The sequence below is a fragment of the Vombatus ursinus genome, unplaced genomic scaffold (genome assembly GCF_900497805.2).
Source record: "Vombatus ursinus unplaced genomic scaffold, bare-nosed wombat genome assembly UNPS02000577.1, whole genome shotgun sequence".
In the NCBI taxonomy this organism is placed as follows: Eukaryota; Metazoa; Chordata; class Mammalia; order Diprotodontia; family Vombatidae; genus Vombatus; species Vombatus ursinus.
This window is the reverse complement of record NW_020940355.1, coordinates 9,390,439-9,411,176: the sequence shown is the minus strand read 5'-3', so window position 1 is coordinate 9,411,176 and position 20,738 is coordinate 9,390,439.

The following is a 20,738-nucleotide window of genomic DNA, read 5'->3' as shown; positions in this document are numbered from 1 at the left end:
TGTGTGTGTGTGTGTGTGTGTGTGTGTGTGTGTGTGTGTGTGTGTGTATGTGTGTGTCCTAGAATTGAAGGGTACATGCTCTGGGAAACCCTTCCCCCACCCTGAATTGCCTCGAATTTTCCCACGTGGTCAAGTCTTTGGCATTCACTTGAGTCATTGACCCATCCCAGTAATCCTCAACTGGCCTTTCATTGTAGCCTACTAAACCCAAACTCCCAATTCTCTGTTATCCCTAATCTAGCCCAGTCCTTCACTGTTACCTCTGGATAGCCCCAGCCACTTCTCACCCTTGATTCCTTCTAGACCCCTTCTCTATTCCCGTAGTCTTCAGTATAAAAGATCTATCTTACCTCCATTAAAGTGTTCAGATTCCTTAAGATTTTATCCACCTCTATCAGTGTTCTAATAAACCTTGTCTTTGACTGAAAGAAGACTTGAGTCAAATTTATTTGAAGGAGGACCTGAAACACTTGCCTTTGAATTTTGGGGTCCCAACACCTCTAAACCTCAACAGAACCCTTTGGCAGTCTGATGAAGCCTATGGACCCCATCTCAGAATGAAGTTTTTAAGTGCATAAAAGAAAATAAATGTGATTACAAAGGAAACTAAGAATCTTGAAATATATTTCAAAAATTTTTTTGAAAACAAATTTATAGACTCCAGGTTAAAAGCTCTTTAAAATCAAGCTTTGGAAGAGACCCAAAGGACAGAATCACCCCCTATGGTAATAAAGTCTGTAGCAAAAACTAGTCACAAATACGGTTTTCTCCATATTGCCTGAGGCAGGCCTAAGGGCTATGTCGGGCCCAGGTCCATTTGCCCCAAAATAGAGAGAAACTTTCCTGATCCTTAAAAGCTTTCTATTCCCAACCTCATTATGTTTAGCAGTGTCTGCAGTACTTTTAACCAATTATTGTGTATTATAATTATCAGCCTATGTATTCCACCCTACCCCACCTCTCTAGGTTGTAAATTCTGATTCATTCAAGAAAACAAACATTTATTCAATACTTTCTCTGTGCAAGGCACTGTACTAGACGCTGAAGGTATCAGACAAAAAAAAATTAACCCCTAAGTTTTACTCTAGGAATAAAAAACAACTGAGTTTAGTACCAAGTTAACAAGAATAATTACTGAAAATAGGATACTTCAAGATTGTAGCTATTAACCCCCTTTTTGAGCCACAAAGTAACCAATTCCCCATCCCACTCAACTAAATTTGTCTTAATTAGTTACTTCTACATCATGAATTACAAAGCTGATTTGAGGTTATACTTCGAGTTTCTTGACAAGGCACATTTGGTGCTGATTGCCCAAGGCACCAAATGTGCTAGTCGTACTTCTGCCAGATTCACATGACTCACTCCTCACCAGAGGTTGTCCCAATTTATTCCCCTGAATCCAATCATGAGCTGCTCTATGCACCAAATCCACAGATCTCAGGACTCATGTCTAGCACTATCTGTTGTTATTCTAAATGGGAGATACTTGCTAATGACCAGCAAGTGGACATACTCTAAAGGGAGTGAATTGTATCAATCTTGACATTCAAAGAAAGAAGACAAAAAGAAGTCACCGAAAAATGAGAGGGTGACTTACAGGTTTTTCTATGAGAGGCAAGTAAAGGAGTGAGAGGAATTCATTTTATATCTTGTCCAATGGCAATAAAAAATGTCATTTCATGGGACATTTAGTTATCGTGTGTTTCAGTGCTCATGAAAAAAAGTGTTTGCAAAAAGAACATCATAAAAATAACTGTGACTTAGGGGTCAAAATTCTTTTCAAATAATGAAGAGGTGGAGAAATTCTATGAAGAAGTCAATAAAACCCTTCAAATTAAATCAACATATACTTTAGTGTTCTATGACCTCAATGCAAAAATTGGCCTATATAAGGACAGTAAAAAAAAAAAAAAAAAAAAAAAAGGTAGAAGATTTGGTTCCAGAATAAGATTGAGGGAGGCCAAAACCTCATAGGATACACAGAAGCCTCACTCCTATCATGAATACTTTCTTCAAAAAAGAATCAGAATTGATCAACCAGATCAACCAGAGTCAACAGGGTTATACGGGGAATCAGAAAAAGCTAATGTGGATTTTGACTGCATTGAGAGTTATAATGCCCATAGTAAGGGAGGTGATATTCCTGCTACCCTAATCAGACCACATCTAGAGTAGTATACCTAGTGCCAGGCACCATTTTTCAGGAAGAACATGCACAAACAGAAGTCTAGGATAGTCAACACTGAAGGCCAACACTACAGATCATATCATGTGAAGTTCAATTGAAGGAATTGGGGATGCTTAGCCTGGAGAAAGAAGGGCTCAGAGGGGAGTCTGAGAGTTGTTTTCAAGAATTGATTAAAAGGGTCTTCATATATACAAAGGATTAGACTTGTTCTGTTTAGTCCCCAAAAAGGAGAATTAGGGGCAATGGGTAGAAGTTTCAGGAACAAATTAAGGTTTCATAAAAGGAAACATTCATTGTAGTTGGAACTATTTAAAAGTGAAATGGGCTGCATTGGAATATCCTGAATCACAGAAAATTTTCAGCTAGAGTTGGCTTGATGGAGACTCATTGCATGACTGGTGCAGTGGGGATTTTTGCTCAGATGTGAATGGGAAAAGATGGCCTAGCAGGTACTTTCCAATACTGGCATTTCTGTGAAGGAAAGAAGGATACATTCTCTGTGTCTCTAAGTCTCAAGACTGGGTAGTCTTCTATTCAGAGGAGGTGCTGAAAAAGGGTGTCTAGACTAGCTACAAATTGTCATTCATCATCCATGTGGTGACAATGAGACAACCAGGCCCCAGCATAAAGCCTGGTCACCTCTTTGTCAATGAGGCCCAGAACAAAGGTCTCATCAGTAGGGTAACAAGATCTCCTAGCACCTTAGATTTAGAATGGAAAGAGACGTTATAGGTCACCTAGGACATATAGCTGATGTGAAGAAGACCAAGTAACTTGGGTTGAACAACTAACAAATGATCAAGGAAGAATCTGAACCCACGTCTTCTTGACTCCAAATCTGGTGCTCTGTGGACTACACCATTTTGTCTGTCATGATAAGGAGAATTTATACCTTGTTAAGGACTCGCCGTGGGAAACACTAGAAGGAAAGGAAGCACAACTGATCGGTTTATCCATTCCTATTTTGAGAAGAGGAAGTCATTGATAAAAAGCTGACAGTCACAGGACACCTTAAAGGTGTTCTCACTCTCTCTATCTCCCTCTTTCTCTGTCTCTCTTCCCTTCCCTTCCTCCTTCCTCCTCTTCTCTTTGTCATTCCTCTCCCCTTCTTTCTTGCTTCTCCTCTCTTCTGATTTTAATTCTATTTATGAACCAAAACATTCCCTTAATTAATGCTGATATACATGAGAATAGTGCTAGGGAGATATTTATATACCTATAATATACACATACATACATATACATTATGTAGGAAAATGAAATTCCTATGTCTTGAAGACTTGAATAAAGAACCATTGTGGTTAATTTCAAAGCCCCCCAAAGTGGTCAACGAATCTTCAAAAGGTCTCTAAAAGTTTCCATCTAGTTCCTCTAATTCCCTTTGCCGTTTCTATATTTAATCAGCAGGGGAACTCCCTCCATGCAAGCTATGTATGGTTTAGGACTGTGGTGTCAAACTCAAATAGAAATAGGGGTCACAAATCTGTGAATAAGAATCCCTGTGAGCCACAGATTGACTTAGAAAACCAGATATTAACATTATCTATAGTCTATTGTATTTTTATTTACTTTGTTAAGTATTTCCCAATTACATTTTAATCTGGCTTGGGCTACACTCAGGAGTGTTGTGGTTTTGCATGCAAGCTACAGAGTATTAGATACCTCTGGTTTAGGAGATAACTCCTAGAGAGCTGACTGAGACTAACAGAAGTTGTGTCTAGAGTAGTACAGTTAGTGTCAGAGGGAAAATTTGAATTCAGCTCTTCCTGGCTACAAACTCTTTCTATTGCTCCATATTGCCTTTCTTTTCCCTCAAGCAACAGTATTTAAAATGTTTTTTTTTAATTTAATTTTATTTATTTTTCCATTTTAATTGCTGATATTGCAAAAACATTTTCTGACATTTTTTCACTGAAATAAGCTTTTGCCTATATGACGAGTTAACCAGATTCTCGGGGGGTTAGTCTGGGAGCATAACCACCACATATAACCTTGTTGTTATGGAAAATATTTAACTAGCTTATAATTTAGGGGCTGTCTGTACACATGAAATGGGAGGGAAGGATGTTCATCTCACCATATCAATATTGCTAATAAGTTTGAATAAAATCACTAGATACAGTAGTTTTCCTAATGAAAACCTCGATTTATTCTCCCTGAATTAAATATTGTCTTCACACTGGTATCCATATCACTGGACTTAGAGTAATACTATAACTGGAATTTGATTTCTGGCTCTGGTATTTGCTACTCCCTGTATGACCTTAGGTAAGTCACCACCTCTCTTTAGATCTCAGTTTCCTCATCTGTAAAATGAATTCATTGGATTAGATGATCTCTAAAATTTCTTCTAACTCTGAAGCCCATGATCCCATGGACATTTTAAAGGGTTCACAGAACATACTAATTAATATGATATCTAAAAGTGAAGTTATGTCCTTAGCTCATCTCAATGAGCCAAAGAATTACAAAATATCTTGTGGGAGATTAATCTTCATTTGGCAGCCCACCAAGTATTCAAACCCAGTAGGGATAGCTAGAGGGAAGAGAGCCAGGCACACATTATACTGTGGTTGCTGTGTGGATTTAAAGCCAACCCTGAAACTTTCTATATGTATCGAATTTTCACAACAGCCCTTCTCAGGAGAAATGTTCCACTGCCGTGTGAATAGGCTCTCTGTGGCTACTTAGGCTTTGGTATTGTTTAAGAGGATTCATGAGGATCAGACTACCTTGGCTCTATTTTGCAGATTAATAGGCATTCATTGCCCTGTGGTTTGGTTCCTTCCTCACTGTATTGTAGATATTTCAGTATAGCTTGTGAATGCCGAATACTGGGATACATGCTGGGCATTCTGGGACCATAGTAGGAAATTAATTGATTTGAGTAGGAATTTGTTATAGTACCATTTCTCCAAGGACTATAAAAGCCTATGTTATCAGCATATGTTTATGCAAATATTTGGTGGCAGTACCTACAAGGCGTGATGATTATAGATGGATTTTAAAAGCATGTAAGAAATTGGTATCTCTGTCGATGCTTAAAATAACTTCAATGTCTCCTTCCTGTGTTAGCCTAGCACAGTGCTAAAGGTGCCCAATAATTACTTCGAAAACTGAACTGAATCTTTAAAAGAAGATCTGTATTCTATAATAGGGGCAGCTAGGTGGCAGGTGGACAGAGTGCCAGACCTGAAGTCAAGAAGACTCATTAAATGTGGCCTCACACCCTTATTAGCTGTGTGACCCTGGGCAAGTCACTAGCCCTGTTTATCTCAGTTTCCTCATCTGTAAAATGAGCTGGAGAAGGAAATGGCAAACCACTCTAGTATCTTTGCCAAGAAAACCCCAAAAGGGGACATGAAGAGTCAGAGATGACTGAAACAAACGAACAACAACAATACTGTAGGAGAGTGTTAGCTATGCATGGATTGGACATACGCTACAAGAAATCAGGTAAACAATCCACTACCACCCCCAACATTGACAAGGGTTGTGAAAGGGGGAATCTCAGGGTACAGGCACAAGAAGGGAGCTATTTTTATAAAAGAGGGACCACAAGGACCTTGAAAGGAAGACCCAGATGGAAAGCTCTACTGCACAAACCTGGAGCCAGTGATTGGACAGATGGGAGTCAACATAAGAAAGAGATGCGGAGCTATAGAAGGACCATGTTTGAAGCTTGTGCTGAAAGTTGGTGTATGAATGTGGACTCTACCAAAAAAAAAAATACAACACTAGATAGAAGAGCCAAACTGGGAGTGAAGGGATGAAACATCAAATGGGAAGGAGAAGGGAAGGAATAAGCATTTATTATGTGCCAACTACTGTGCAAAACCCTTTACAAAGAGGAGGAAGACAGATTGATGCATCATAGAACCAAGGACTAGAGGAGGGGCTTGAGCCAAGTATCAATGAGACTCAGAGCTAGTAGACCTTGCCATTCCTTGATACTTCGAGTTTATGTTGTCTCAGGGCCAGACAAGGTAGAGAGGCACTCCTCTCTAATGCTCTAGTGACCCCATACTACACAGGGCACAGGGTAATACTGCCAGTCAGAAGGGCTTTGGAAGGTCTCTGTGGAAAACAAGGAAAATTTTCTTGTCTGTCTTAAGGCTTGACTATTAGCTCATCTCATCCTTCTTTCCTTCCTCTTATTTTTGAATTATTTAATCACCAAACCCAATGGTCTTTTCTCAGTCCTCATCCTTCTTGACTTCTCTGCAGCCTTTTACACTATCCCTTCTTTTTCCTCGATACTCTCTTCTCCTTAGGCTTTCACAGCACTTCTTTTTGCTGGTTCTGCTATTACCTCTCTCACTGCTTCTCTGGTAGCTTGGATGAATCTTTATCCAGGTCACAATTACTAATCAAGGCTCTTTCTTGGGCCCCTCTTCTCTTCTCTCTCCATATTGTGTGAACTTCCATGGACTCAACTATCATCTCTATAAAGATGGTTCTCAGATCTATTTGTTCAGACCTAACCTCTCTCCTGACCTCTAGTCTTGAATTTTTAAATGTGTTTTAGACCTCTTCAACTAGATGTTCCATAGATATCTTAAACTCATCATAAATCTCAAAAACAACACGGAACTCCTCTTTTCCCCAAACCCTCCCCTCTTCTTAATTCCTTATTACTGTCAAGGGTACCACCATCCCTCCAGTCACCCATAATCACAACCTAACTGTCATTCTCAACTCCCCACTCTCTCTCAACTCCCATATCCAATCAATTACCAAGCCCTGTCATTTCTACCTCATTTGTTGTTCAGTGGTTTCAATTGTGACTTTGTGACCCCATTTGGGGTTTTCTTGGCCTAAATACTAGAGTGGCTTGCCATTTCCTTCTCCAGCTCATTTTACAGATGAGGAAACCAAGGCAAACAGGGTTAAGTGCATATAGCTAGTAAGTGTCTGAGGCCAGATGTGAACTCAGGGTGTTGAGTCTTCCTGACTCCAGGCCCTGCACTCTATCCACCATGCCACTTAGTTGCCTTCTTCTACCTCATAGCACTTTTCTTACATAGTCCCTTCTTTCCCTTAACACTTCCACCACCCTGGTAAAAGCCTTGATCACCTCACATATGGACTATTACACTAGCCTGCTGGCTGCTCATCCTGCCTAAAATCTCTCTTCACTCCAGTCTATCCTCCACCCAGCTATCAAATTGTTTTTCCTAAATTGCAAACCAGACCACATTAACACCCTATTCAATCAAATACTCCCTCTCTCTATCACCTCCAAAATCAAATAAGAAGTCTTCTGTTTGATTTTTGAAACCCTCCAAAAATTGGCCTTTTCCTACCTTTCTAGTCTTCTTACACTTTATACCCACCTTACTCCCTACATACTTTGCAATCCAGTAACACCGACCTCCTTGATAATCAGTTGTTTGTATGCCGTCTTCCCCATTAGACTGTGAATTCCTTAAGAGCAGATACTGGATTTTTTAAAAATTTTGTTGATTTTATTCTTAGCTTAAATAAAACAAGCATTTCTATAACATAGTAGAATATATTTTTAAAAAATGATTGCACATGAAGCTGCAAATCTATTATGTTTTTGCCTTTCTTTGTATCTCTCAAGTGTTTAGCACAGTGTCTGATACAGAGTTGGCATCTAATAAATACTTGACTGACTGACTATAAGGGGTATACAAAGTTGAAAGTTGGAAGAAACAAAAGACATGATGTTGAAATCTAAAGGGAAAACTTTTAGATTGATGTAAAGAAAGTACTACACACCTTATAAAGGGTTTAGCATATGATTAGTTCAACTGCATATTAAAGAGCCAGCAGAAAAAAAAAATAAAACTGACCAAAAGTACAAGTGGCCTTCATACTTTTGTTCAGCCACTCACCTGCTTAAGACTCAATAGGAACCTGAGAAATATAACTGGATCAATTATTATAATATAGAAAGAATCCCTCAGTGAGGATCCCCTCTGACCCAGGAAGGATTGTAAACCAGAAGATGCTGGACTTCTGTCTCCTGCCTGGAGGTGACAAACTTCAGAGTTGAGGCCCTGAGAATGAAAGAAGAGGTTTCTGCTAATTCTAGGCTAAGGATTACTGTCCTTGCTGGAAAAACATAATAAAATTCTAGCTAAAAAGAGCCCTGTAACACCCAGTTGACCCAAAGGCTGGAGTTAGTGAAAACTGCAGTTGCCCATTGAAGAGTGAGCCCAGGGAGAGCAGTGGATCATTTCTGCCATCATTTCAACCATGTGTAGAACCCAATGGCTGAGGAATCTACCTGGTCCAATATGATCACAGCTGCGCAACAGCTGATTAATCTTCTTGATTCAGCCCAGCATCAGCCACAGCTAGTGAAAAGACAACCCAGAAGTCAAGGCACCTGCTGAGTCTAGGCTAGCAGCAGATTTATCCATCTAGCAAAGATGCTGTACTCAGAGAAGCAAGCCCAGCTGAGTAGCAGAGTAACTCATACGTTCCTACTGTGCCATATCCCTCCACCACGAACTCTGTGTGGACTCTTATTGGACATGGTGCAGCAAGGTGCTTTCTAACTACTGTGCTCTCCATTTGATTTGAATAAATGACTTTTCTTAAAAATGTCCACATTCAAAAAATGAAAAGAAAGATGAAGAGCAAGAGGGGCAGCTAGGTGGCACAGTGGATAGAGCACCAGCCCTGGAGTCAAGAGGACCTGGGTTCAAATCTGGCCTCAGACACTTGACACTTACTAGGTGTGTGACCCTAGGCAAGTCATTTAACCCCATTGTCTAGCCGAAAAAAGAGATAAAATAAGGACAGTAAAACCCTGGAGTTGTGAGGTTCCTTAGTTGTGTCCCTTACATGTGTGCCTCACTAGCACTATACTATAAGTTTGTGCTAACTCTTGCCCCTTTGACTCAATGTGTATTTATGGGAGAGTATACCTCAGGTTTTGCAGGAAATGCTTTGTAACTACTGTGCTCCCCGTTCAATTTGAATAAATGCCTTTTCTTAAAAAAAAAGTAATTGATCTGCTGGCTGATTATTAAGGGGAAGCATATCAGTGGGAGTTTGTGAGTTGTACTGTCAAGAGGATGGCAACCCCTAAGGTCATCCCTAGAATCTGAGGTATCAGACATCCCTCTGCAGACCCAAGCTGCCTGGGCAAATTGGACGAGCGAGCCCAGAGGAGGTGTTGCATGTGAATAAAAACTTTTCCTTGTTTAATGCTTTTGTTAGCCTGAACACTCACATTCAGAACTAAGGGCTCTTTTGAGAAGAGTAAAGTGTGTCAGATACTAAAGTTTCTAGTATTTCCCTGGGAGATCTTGTGAGAAGCACCCCCAAGTCTAGTTTTTTTTTAATCAAATAATGGGGGATGTTCTTGGAAGCACCAACCTTGGGGACTGTCTCCTTAGAAAGCTCAAGTTCAAGAATTCCTGAAGGCAGACAGGTCTGCTCTGAGATCTGCACTAACCTCTCAGATACTAGGTGAAAGGTACCACTCCCCTTTATAGACCGGCACAGAGGGTAGCCACTCTCATAATGCCATCCCAAAGGAGTTTGAACCAGCCAATTCAAGTATAATCACCAAGACTCATCCTCCAAGAATTACCAAGAGCCACACCCATGTCTTCCTTAGGAAGTTGCGCACCCCTCCATAAATCCATCAAATTGAGCAGGGAATTCCTTTTTATCAACTTGCTACAAACACAGAATGAGGCATGGAGTTCAAAGTCCCACACTTTTGAATCTTTATCATCACTTAACAAGTAATAACAGCTCACATTTATATCACAATTTAGAGTTTACAAAGTATTAGCCTCAGAACAATTTTGTGAGGTAGGGAATATGAGTATTATTGTCCATATTTTGGAGATGGGCTGTCCCAGGGCAGAGTTGTGTCTGAAACTCAGGTTTTCTGATTTCAAGCCCACTGCTTTTCCTCTGAATGTCATTTTCTGTCCTCTTTGAGGAACTGTCAATGGTGGAATGCTTTCTCGGTATTCTTTCTTTTTTTTCACTTTGGTTGTTGAAAGTGTCCCTTAACAACCCTGTTGTATTACATATTAATGAAATAATTTTTGTTCCCGAACTGAGATTTGATATAATCAAGAGAGAGGAGCACTTTGGTTCTTATAATGCCTTTATTCAGCTTTCAGAAATCTGAGTGGAAATGAATCTCGAGCATTCTCGCTGTCTTTCTCAGTTTCCTCTGCCATCTTCTTTTCCTTTCTCTTCTCCTTCGAAACTTCAATTAATTGGAAGGACTTGTATGGTCTGATTCTGAATGAAGTGAGCAGAACCAGGAGAACATCATACACAGTAACAGCAACATTGTGCGATGACCAATTTTAATAGACTTAGCTCTTCTCCAGCAATGCAATAATCTAAGACAATTCCAAAATGCTGGAAATGATGGAAAATGCTATCCACATCCAGAGAAAGAACTATGGAGTCTGAATGCAGATTGAAGCATACTATTTTCTCTTTTTTTTTCTTCCTCATAGTTTTTCCCTTTTGTTCTGATTCTTCTTTCATAACATGACTAATGCGGAAATATGTTTAATATGATTGTACATGTATAGTACAGGGGTAGGAAGCCTTTGGCCTCGAGGCCACATGTGGCTCTCTAGGTCCTCGAATGCCACCCTTTGACTGAATCCAAATTTCACGGAACAAATCCCCTTTATAAAAAGATTTGTTCTGTAAAATGGACTCAGCTAAAAAGTTGTGCCCAAGGACTTAGAAGGTTACATGTGGCCTTGAGGTTGCAGGTTTCCTAGCCCTGGTATAGCCTATATCAAATTGCATGCCATCTTGGGGAAGAAGGAGGGAAGGGAGGGAGAAAAATTTGGAACTCAAAATCTTATGAAAGTGAATGCTGAAAACTAAAATAAATAAATAAACTTCAATTAACTGACAGGTGGTTCTTGAGGAGGAAGGAGAAAAGTATTCAAGACTGGTCTAGAGCTCAGTTCTTTTTACTACATCAAGCCCTAGTGTGGGAATGTTGAAAGTCCTATCTCTGTCAAAGGGATTTAAGCTGCTATTAGCTAAGGCAGTGAGGCAGTGCAGTCTACTGAGTACTGGACCTGGAGTAAGGAAGAGCTCAGTTCAAATGCAGCTTCAGACACTTGCTATCTTTGTGAACCTAAGCAAGTCACTTAATCTCTGTCTGCCTCAAGTTTTTTCACCTGTAGCACCTGCCTCCCAGGGTTGTTTTGAGGATCAAATAAGTTAGTATTTGTAAGGTGCCTTGGAAACTTTAAAGCTGCAAAATAATAAAATAATAGCTAGGTAAATCCTAGCTATTGTTATTACAAATTATTATAAATGATACCCTCATGATTCACGAATGTTAGTGCCTTCTGCAGTAAGCTGTCATACTCCCTTCTAAGTCATAGAAAAGGGCTCCAGAAATTATATTTCTTAAATGTTTGGCCACCACAAACCTCTGGTTACTTAGTGAAGTCAGAATTAGATTAAAAAACCCCGATGTTGGGAAAGATGGAAGGCAAAAGGAAAAGGAGACAGTAGAGGACGGCAGAGTGTCATGGAAGCAATGAGCATGAGCTTGGACAGACTTTGGGAGACAGCAGAGGATAGAAAGGCCTGGTGTGCTATGGTCCATGAGGTCATGAAGAGTCAGACATGACTGAATGACTGCACAACAAACAATAACAAGTAGCCAGGGAAAATAACATGAACCTTCAGTCCCAAAGCTTTCAGTTACTCCACTTCCCAATTGTAGAATTAATTTCCAATTTATCCTCTTCAGTGTCCCATCTGCCCTGGCTTTTTAAAGTAAATAAAAGGCATATTGGTTTACTGCTTCACGGACAAATTCACAACCCAAGTTGTGAACAACAACAACAAATTCAGAATGAGCTACGGCAGTAAGGTTCTTGATTCTGCTCTAGCGACTGCTACTCCAACAGGGAGCACTGACAAAGTTTTAATTGGCCAAATCCGAGTATTATCTTATATGTCATTCATAGCAGCTTTGAAAATTGCCAACAAACAACTCTGTCAGGCCAGCTAACACTTAAGGTGTATGGCATGAAGTGTTAGCAGTAGGAAATGGTAGCAGGAAATGAAAGTAGTAGGTTAGTTAGCAGGGAATGAAAGACCTGCTATTGACTTGACTTGGAAGCACAGAAATGGAAGGTTTACAAGGGATAGGATTGACTGGAAAGCTGCTGTTAGTAGTGAGCAGAAAGTGCTCTGTCAAGGCCACAGTCCTGTGGCCAATGTTTCCTCTGATTTTTTTTAATAAGTTGTCAACAGACAACCTTGTGGCACAGGGTACAAACTATGAAGGTTGGGAATACATGGCATGACTATAAAATAATGAACCTAGGCCACAAATATGCCATATATAATCTGTTTCATTATTTTATGCCACACCTTGATGTGATGTTCAGTGGTAAAATCAGATAAAATCTACAACAAAGAAACTAACATGAATTTAATGCCTAGTAAATAGACTCCAAACTCCTTAGCATGATATTCAAGGCATTCTATAATATATGGCTCCAATTTGAGTTTCCAGTCCTGTTTCCCATTCTTCCCTCTATGAATAATTTACATCCTAGTTAAACAGCTCTTTAAATGTGTTGCCCTAGGCTTTCCCTACTCCATTATTTGCTCATAATGTCCTGTCAAAAATATTCCCCCTCCTCACTTGTAAAAATCCCACCATGTCTTTAAGGCCTAACTCCTATGCCATCTCCTCCATAAAGTCTTTCCTGTTGATCCTTGAGCACATGTTGATTATCTTGGTTCACAATAGCACTTTGTATCTCTATTATAGCATCTTAGCTATTCTGCCAAGTAATATGGATATTTATGTACTTTGCATGCTTACTAACTGACTGAATGCCATCTCATCAGCTGGACCTAGTTATAAACACCTGAGAACTTGTTTCTCCAACTCATTTAATTACCCATTTCCTCTCCACAATGCCCCTGAATTGAAAGGAAATTATTATACTACAATGTGAGCTCAACACAATATGGCAGACCAGACAAATACAAATAAAAGCAACCTTAGACTGAAGAAGAGAGACTTTTTCTCTAGGACTGGGAAGTGATATTCTAGCTTGACTCTTACCTAGTCAGACCACATCTAGAGTATTGTACTCAATTCCAGACATCATATTTTAGGAAAGGCTCTTGACAAGATGGAGAACACCCAGAGGAGGGCAAACAGGATGGTGAAGGGCCTCAAGATCATGCTGTTAGAGGACTGAGTGAGGAAACTAGGGATGTTTAGTCCAGAGAAGAGAAGGCTTATGGTGGACATGATAGTTGCCTTAAAGTATTGGAAAAGCTATCATGTAGAAGACGGAATAGACTTGTTTTAGTTGGCCCAGGCAGACAGAACTAGGAGTGGGATTTGAAAGTTGCTGCTGCTGCTGCTACTACTGCTACTACTAGCACTACTACTACTACTACTACTGCCACTATTGCTACTATTACTACTGCTACTGCTACTACTATTACTACTACTACTACTGCCACTACTATTACTGCCACTACTATTACTACTAATACTGCCACTATTGCTACTATTACTACTCCTCCTCCTCCTACTACTACTACTACTATAGCATTTATATAGTGCTTTAAGATTTGTGAAGCTCTTTATAAATATTATCTCATTTTATCCTCACAACAACCCTGGGAGATAGGTGCTATCATTAATCCCCATTTTACAGATGTAAAAACCTGAGGCAGACAGAGGTTAAGTGACTTGTCCAAGGTTACCCAGCTAGTGAGTATTTAAGGCCAAATCTGAACTTATATCATCCTTACTCGAAGCTCAGCTCTCTCTCCACTGCAGTACTCTATCAGTAAAAACCGATAGGAATAATAATAACAAATTTTAAAAAATAAAAATATTCTTAAAAATTGTTAACTAATAACCAAAGTGATTCAAAAGTGGAATATCTCAGGAAGTATTGAGTTCTTTTTTGCCAGAAGTTTTCAAGCAAAATCTAGAGCACATGCAAATTAAAGGGATTCTTAACCAGGATTAGATGGCACCCAAGGTGTCATTCAATACTGATATTCTGGGATTCTGTGAGCCAAATAGAATTGAATCATGCACACCCACTTCTTAGATTTAGGTAACCTAATCGTGTGAGTAGCTAATCTTGTTTTATTTTGGTTGTATGGATTCCAAAGCACCAATAGAAACCTTCCCACAGAGCAGGGACATGGAAAAGAGTCCGCTGAAACATTCTAGCTCAGGAATATGAGATCAGTGGCCAGGCCTTGGTACCAAGAGCCAGACAGTAATGTATTAATAAGCGGTAGTGATATCTGAAGTGGAAGTCAATGTTAGTGGCCAGGTTTGTCTATCATGGAGCTGAATAGACTTGAAGCAGGAGTAATGACTAAAGAGGAGACCTAGGTCAAAACCAGGGGCATGGTCAAATCTAGGGGTTTAGTGAGAAGTGAAGTCTGAATTTCAGAAACCAAACGGATTTGGTACTGAATGAACAACAAGTAAGTTTAGAAAATCCTGATTAGTTGTATTCAACATTCTCCTGGCACATGGATTTTTTTTTAAAGGGGTCCATTCCCACATCACTGTGTGGTGGCCAAGCCTTTACCTATAACTTTCCTGAAATGCCCTCAGCTGGATAACTCTCACAGCTACCACTATCGTTACCTTCTTGAGATACCTTGGACTCTCTGGAGGTAGTGGTCAGGTCTGAAAAGAATTACAGGGAGTGATAAATGGGAAGAGTTGGCCAGAAAATAGAACAATAAAAAAGTGGGACATCTAAATCTAGGTGGTACAGAACACTGGGCTGGAATCAGGATAGACATGAATTCAAATCCAGTCCCTAAACATTTATTAGCTAAGTGACCCTGGGCAGCCACTTAACCTTTGTTTGCCTCAGTTTCCTCAAATGTAAAATGGGGATGATAATAGCACTTACCTCCTAGGGTTGTTGTAAGAAGCAAATGAGATAAAAATTATAAAAGATAATAAAAGCTCTTAGCATAGCACCTGGCACAGTAAACACTATATGAATGTTAGCTATTATTATCATCATCATCATTACGATGATAATGACAAGACAGTCCAAATCAGGGGTTCCGAACCTGGGGAACACATACCCCATACCTTGTACACTTCAAGGGGCACAAGAAGGTTGTCAAAGGGAGATGGGGAATATTCAGCAAAACACTAAGTTATCCTATTGCAATATTCCAAAAATAGTAGTGCTATTGAAAAGGTCTATGGATTGGAGAGAGAACAGTGAGGAAGATGGGTGGGAAGTAGATCATATAAAAAAATAGCACATCTAAAATTTTTGAAAGTTGAAGATGTAATTCCTACTGACTAAAATCAAATGAATGAGCTCTGGATATTTCATATTGAACTGGAAAAAATGGGTGAAGGCCCAGTGAAATATGAACTAATTGATTCCTCAATAGCTGGAAACTCTAAACAGATTACTGATCAATGAGGTTATCAAACAGTCAAGTACTTATTAACAACTTACTCTATGCCAGGTACTATGCTTCAGGCAGGAGATATAAATGAATCCAATGACTAGAAAAGTTCAGTGCATTCTTAGTAAATATACTCATAAGACTTTAATTCTTATTTATAATAACTTATCTCTGTGGATCAGGATTTTTTGTCCTGCTCTCAAATCCAAAGCAAAAAACAAACTGAAGGTTAATCATGTTATGTGGTTATCTGTTTCAAAAACTATAAAAGTTGGTGAACAAAAAATAGAATCAAGGGCCTTACTAATTTATGTGTATTCTGATGAACACTTAACAACTCTAAGATATTAAAAAGTGTTTGAAAAATTAATTAATTTTATTTCTTATATGGATACCCATGGATAACTAGAATTTGTTTCTTTGGATGCTAAAGAGGAGGTATGCAAAAGTTTACTGAAACCTTGGCAGGGGTATGAAGACCAAAAAATGTTGGAATCTCCTGGTCTAAAATCTAAATGTCAATTCTCTACTATCTGTTATGAATTACCACTTGGATTTTTAAATCCCAGGACAATTGTATATTCCATTTCCTCTCTGCCTACTAAGTTATTTTGATATTTAATTAATTTCATTTATCAAATGCCCACTATGTGTCAGACATCACACTAGTTTCTGAGGATACAGGATAAAAATTAAATAGTGCCTGCCCTCAAGAAATTTACCATCTAGTAGTAAGTCTAAGCAAAGCATAATCAGAAAAGTAAACAAAATAGCCTAACTCTCATAGTTCTTTGTATCAAATGTCAGCTGATGTAATTAAAGCTATAATGTTAACAGGATGGCAAAGCTTGGGAAGGGCCAGAAAGTTGCTATGACTTGACTATTGTCACATTTGCTCTGAGACACCACGCTCAGCTTTGGAGGTTCAAGAACTTGTTTTAGACATTCAGTTGGAGATGACCAGGTCCAGACAAAATGATTCACAGTATTAAGGATTAAGGAAAGGTAGCTGGGCAGCTAGACGGCACAGTGGTGTGCCAGGTTCGGAGTCAGAAAGACTCATCTTCCTGAGTTCAAATCTGGCTTCAGACACTTACTAGCTGTATGACACATAGCAAATTGCTTAACCCTCTTTGCCTCAGTTTCCTCATCTAGAAAATGATCTGGAGAAGGAAATGCAAACCGCTCCAGTATCTTTGCCAAGAAAACCCCAAATGGGGTCACAAACAGTTGGACATAACTGAAAATGTCTAACCAGCAACAAAGTTTGAAGTAATGGATAGAGAGCCAGCCTTGAAGCCAAGGAAACCTGGGTTCAATTCCCATCTTTCATATATAATGGCTACATGATCCTGTACTTAGCCTTTCAGTGTCCCAGGCAGAGGGACATAGAATTGCAAAGAAGGAAATGATAAAGAAATCAAGTCAAAACTTGATTAACACTTTTTTTCTGCTATAAAGAATACACCTAACTAATATTGAGATATTTATATCCTTCTAGTGAAAGGCTTGTTCTGTTTTTATCTCTTTGTGTTTGTTTCTTTCCCACTTGGACTCTGTCTGCCTCTCTGTTTCTCCTCTCTGTCTTTCTCTCTCTCTCCCTTCTCTGTCTGTTTCCCCCTCCCCCCACCAAACTAGATATGCACAGCCAAATTTGTACTCTGCTCTTCTTTTTCTAAACTCTGTTGCCTCATGACTTTGGATTTCCACATTTCTACCTTAAGGCAAGTCCTATACCATTAGCATAAAATATTACCATCCTATTTTAATTACATTGTTAACATCACTCCCAGGCTGTTGACATTGTTGTTCATCCTTTGTATTCCAAGAAGACCAATAACATCTTGATATTGTGGTCAGGGCACGGTGTGTTCAACTATGGCTGATCAATCCAATACAAGTTCAGAAGGCTCTACCACAGGTTGGGCACGAATAGTCCATTTGAACATTTGGGATGGAGCTTTCTCTAGATTTGCACATCTCACATTTGCTTTGTGCCACTACAATTCTGCTTTGCTCAGAGAGCAAAATACCTTCTTTGATGTGGGCACACCATGCTGGAAAGTCCTGTGCCAGTGTCTCCCATGTCTCATGACTGATTTCAAAGTTCTTCCCAGAGACCTTGAAAGTGTCCTTATACCACTTCTTCTGACCTTCATGTGAGCATTTGCCTGGTGTGAGTTCTTCATAAAAGTCTTTTAGGCAAGCCATACATTTGGCATTCAGACAACATGACCAGCCTATCAGAGTTGCACTCTCTACGGTAGAGTCGAATGCTTGGCAGTTTAGCTTGAGAGAAGACCTCAGTGTCTGATAGCTTATCTTGCCAGGTGATCTTCAGAATCTTCCTAAGACAAAGAAGTGGTTCAATTTTTTTGGCATGGTGCTATTAGACTGTTTAGGTATCACAGGCACACAACAAGATGGGCACAATGGCTCTGTAGACCTTCAGTTTGGTATGCAGCTAATACCTCTTCTCTTCCATACTCTTTCAGAGCTTCCCAAACACTGAGCTAGCTCTGGCAATTTGTGCATCAATCTCATCATCTCTGGGAAGTATACTGACAACGTAAGTAAACTTATCTACAGCATTCAAAATGTCTCCATTTGCTGTAACCAATGATTCCATGAATGGATAGTATAGTGCTGGCTAGTAGAGACCCTCTGTTTTCTTGGTGTTAATTGTCAGGCCACAATTAGTACAAGCAGCAGAGAATTTGATCCATATTGTGTTTCATCTCAGCCTCAAAGAATGCATTAAGTGCACAATCATCTGCAAACAAAAAGTTGCCCACCAACTCTCCCTCCACTTTAGTCTTGGCTCATAGCCTTTTCAAGTTAAGTAGTTTACCATGAGTGTGGTAGGTGTCCTTGATGTTGTTTTCATAATGGTGTCTGACAACATTGCAGAAAACCGCATGAGAGCAAGCACAGGACTCTGCTTCATTCCATTGGTGCCCGGGACAGTGTGAGAGTACTGTCCATTATTCAGAACCCACACAAGCATGCCTTCATGGAACTGGAATACAATACTGATGACCTTCTCTAGGCAACTAAATTTCACCATGATCTTCCACAAGCCCTATGACTGACAGTATCAAATGCCTTGGTCAGGTCAACAAACTTTGTACTCAGACCTCTGTTCAGTATCTGGCATTTTTCCTGGAGTTGTCAGGCAACAAACATGTTAGAATGACATTAATCTTAGCTCAAGGGCATTTATCACTGACAGTCTGACAGAGGCTTTAGTCTTCCTCTCTTCTTTTCCCTAATTTCTAAATGTGTAGTATGACATGCTTGAGTTCCTACTGAAGACTCTCCATAATGTAGCTCTAGTTTATCTTTTTAGGCCTATCTCCCATTATTCCTTCTAATTCATAGTAAACATTGTCCAATGGTCCAATGGAAAGGATACCATACTAGGAATCAGAGTGACCTGGGTTTGAAATCTGGCTCTTCCACTTACTGTGCAGCCTTAAATAAGTTACAATCTCTCTCCATATTTCATTAATTATTGTAAAAAATAAGATAAGCAGTCATTATATAAATGCAAATGATTATTTTTCCCATATTCACTAACCTTATTATTGCCACCACCCTCCATTCAAACAGATAATCAATATGTGTTAACAGAAGTATAGTGTCCAGAATTAGGAAGATAATATTCCTGCCTAATTCTGTCCCCGTCAAGCTATATGCAGAGGCTTGCGGTTAGTTCTGAGCACCAAATTTTAGGAGAAACATTGGCAAATTGAAAAAGCCCAGAGGAAGCCAACTATATTGGCAAAGAGACTTGCAACTATGTCATGTGATGATCAGTTAGCAGAAGTGAGAATGATGAGCCTGGAGAAAAGAAGACCGAAAGAGGGAAGAAGACTGAAGCTTTTCAACATTTGAACAGTTGCATGGGGAAGAGAGGTTGAGTGTGTTCTACTTGGTATAACTAGGAGTAATAGATAGGGATTAACAGCTCCACATGACAACCAGAGCTGTCCAAAAATAGACAAACAGAATGGGCCACCTCAGGTAGTGAAGTAGTGAGTTCTCCATCATTGAAATATATCACATGAAGGCTTGGGACATTCATTTGCTCTAGATGGTATTTGACAGTGTTCATGTTTAAAGTTTGGATTGGAGCAGATACTCTCTGAGGTCCCTTCCACCCTACCCAGATCTGATATTCTATGATTCTATAAGAAAAGACATACTTTTTTTTTCTAGGAGAAGGAATTCAAACTTAGTGTTTTGGAAAGTTCATCAATAAAGGTAATATACTTTTCTCCCAGGCTGAAATCCTATTTTCCGAGTTTCACCTAGAAACTTTTTCTGAAATCAATCTTTTGATGAATATTAAATTATCATAATGAATATATTTACCAAGAGAGTCTGTGTGGTTTCAAGGTACAAAGAAGCTAGGATGGTGTTGATCCCTCTGGGACTCTTGACATATCAAGCTAAAGACAAATTATGGTAGTTAGTGTTGCTAGACTGGCAATAGTTTTCTATTATTTGTTTTAGTTGACCCATTTGCATTGGTCCCTTTAGTATATCTGATGCCCCCCCACAAACACACATACCCTCACACATACCCCTCCCACACACCCCTTCATCTCCTGGTGGCCCATCTTGGTTAGAGGACCAGAGGTAAAGTATATTTGGAATATATTTGGAATCTTCCTCCTCCTGTCTACCCCTTACCCCCAGAAGAGGCATTTGAATAAAAGTCAAACAGAAGAGAAAGATGAATTGGTGTGTTTAGTTTTTTAGTCCAAGTGGCCTTAAAGGACCTAGGAGGTCACCTGCTGCATCCTCTACCAAAGTTCTCTCTCAAGATGATTTTCTTTTTAGATTTCATGTTCATTATCATAGATGAAAGGTAGAACTATTCTGGACTTGATCCTATCCAGTAACTAGAAATGGCAAGAACCTTGGAAGGAAATGATCATGCTGTGTAAGAGTATGTGATAAATAAGACAGAAACACTCATTATAATATAGAAAAGAAGCATGATATAAAACAGTTCGAATCCTGAACTCATAAGTCAGGAAGATCTGGGTTCAACATGGGTCACTGATACTGTGTAGCTATGGTAAAGTCAGTTATCTTCTCTGAA